Below are 2,500 nucleotides of genomic sequence, written 5' to 3'. Positions count from 1 at the left end.
CATTCAGCTCCCATGTGTCGTGGCTAATGTTGAAGGCCTCCAGAGAAGCTTTCAGAGTGTCTTTGAAGCGCTTCCTTTGGCCTCCATGGGAACGCTTGCCATGTTGGAGTTCGCCGTACAGCACTTTCTTGGGGAGCCGGTGGTCTGGCATGCGAACTACATGGCCTGCCCAGCACAGCTGTGCCTGCATCAAGATGGTGTAGATGCTGGGCAAGTTTGCACGAGTGAGCACCTCTGTGTCAGGGATCTTCTCTTGCCATTTTATTCCAAGAAGTTTTCTGAGGCTGGTGGTGTGGAAGTGGTTCAGCCTTTTGGCGTGGCGTTTGTAGACCGTCCATGATTCACATCCATAGAGCAGTGCGGTGAGAACTATGGCCTTGTATACTTTGAGCTTCGTCTCCAGGGTGATGCCTCTCCTGTTCCAAACGTTCTTATGGAGTCTGCCGAAGGCAGCGCTGGCTTTGGCGAGTCTGGCATTCACCTCGTAGTCGATGACAACTGTGCGAGAGAGTGTACTGCCCAGGTATGTGAACTTGTCCACCGCGTTCAGTCGTTGCCCGTTGATGAAGATGTTTGGTTCAACGTAAGGCTTTCCTGGAGCTGGCTGGTGCATCACCTCAGTCTTCTTTGTGCTGATTGTGAGGCCAAAGTTGTCACAGGCAGCAGAGAACTTGTCGACACTGTGTTGCATGTCAGCTTCGGAGGCAGCGTTGAGAACGCAGTCATCAGCAAACAGTAAGTCATTGACGGTGTCTGTCCTCACCTTGGTTTTTGCTTGAAGCCTCCTGAGGTTGAAGAGTGAGCCATCTGTGCGGTCCCTGTCAGGCCCAACACTCGGCGTATATCACAGATTGACATAAGTTTACATTTGGGCCAACAGCAAAGTGAGAGCTGTATTATCAATGGTTTCTCCAGTCAATGGGAAACGATTTACAGCTTAGTCTTTTGTGAAGGACTATGATTCTCAAACTAGGAGGCAAAATTGCACTGGCTCTTAGTGCTGCAGCCTTGTGGGCTAGTTGGCCTTTGGGAACCATCCCAACGCCGACTGTCCTAAAACCCTCTTGGCCGAGAGAGTGGGGATGTACTTGGGCAAGACACTCTCCACAATAATCAAATTCTAGCCCAAATAGTCGGAACAGCAGTTGCACCTCAGTCTTCTTTGTGCTGATTGTGAGGCCAAAGTTGTCACAGGCAGCAGAGAACTTGTCGACACTGTGTTGCATGTCAGCTTCGGAGGCAGCGTTGAGAACGCAGTCATCAGCAAACAGTAAGTCATTGACGGTGTCTGTCCTCACCTTGGTTTTTGCTTGAAGCCTCCTGAGGTTGAAGAGTGAGCCATCTGTGCGGTACCTGTATATGTATGATGAACAACAACAGTCTTCTGATGTGTAAAAAACATTTTCGCTGCAATTCAGTTTCCTCTGACAAGGGTACTGTTCCTACACGTCATATTCCTAAATATTGACCAGCCAGTAAACCAGTGTAACGTCCCCCCATTCCATAGATATCCTGAAACGTCCACAGGGAGACGTTCTAAGCCGTCCCCAGGGCCGTATTCAAGACCATCGTGCCTGCGGGTAAATGTGAACCTGCCTGAGGCAAGGCATGTGCCCAAAGGTCACCAATGTCTGGTATTCAGGAACACATGAGCCTGTCCATGGCTCTACAAATCCAAAAGCAATTTTTAAAAAGTTACCCTTACTGTCTGCCAAGGGTGACTGCCCACGAAGCAGAGGTAAATCTGTCGAATCCTTTTGTTGCGGTGGTTGTTTTAAGATAAATAGGCGTTTGCGCAGAGACAGCGTCTTGAACATGGCCTCTGATAGTTTTATCTCATCCTTTGTTCGTTTGGCAGTCAAAAATGACGTAAGCTTATTGAGACTGGCAGACGTCATCATATTCCAAATGAATTACGTATGTAGCAGTGAAGTGAGTGCACATGCAGACGATAGACTTGGAATGTCCGAAATTTACGGGTCATCGAAAGTTGTTCATTCAAGAGAAATATTTGAATCCGAACTCTGTTATGTTAGTTCATTTTTACAATTAGCTGAAAAGCAGTGAAGGCAATGTGTCAGAATGCGAACGTGGCTCCTAGATTTGACAAGTTGGTGACTCAGATCGATGCTTTGCCACTGAAGCTGGTTTTTTTCCCTTTTTTCTTTCTTTTTTTCTTTTTTTTCCGCACTGTGGCGTGGTGCAAAGTAAAATATCATGCACAAAAGGGAATCCCCGGGATTCTTATTTATAGACCACTGGTTAGCTGCCTGAGTGCACTTTGTGTGTCATGAATACGAAGATAACCTGGCCTTCAAGGCAAACTGTAACTGCGGGTACCTGCCCTGTCAAGGGTAACTTGCCTTGAGGCAAAATGATTTTTGACTTGAATACGGCCCCTGGAGGGGAAGGTCCCTGGTTTGGAGGGACGTTCCTCTGGGGCTGATGTGGAGGGGAAGGTCTCTTGTCTGGAAAGACGCTCCCATGAGGTTGTTCGGGA

Source organism: Babylonia areolata, chromosome 34, assembly GCF_041734735.1.
Source record: "Babylonia areolata isolate BAREFJ2019XMU chromosome 34, ASM4173473v1, whole genome shotgun sequence".
NCBI lineage: Eukaryota > Metazoa > Mollusca > Gastropoda > Neogastropoda > Buccinidae > Babylonia > Babylonia areolata.
Note: the sequence above shows the minus strand (reverse complement) of the source record.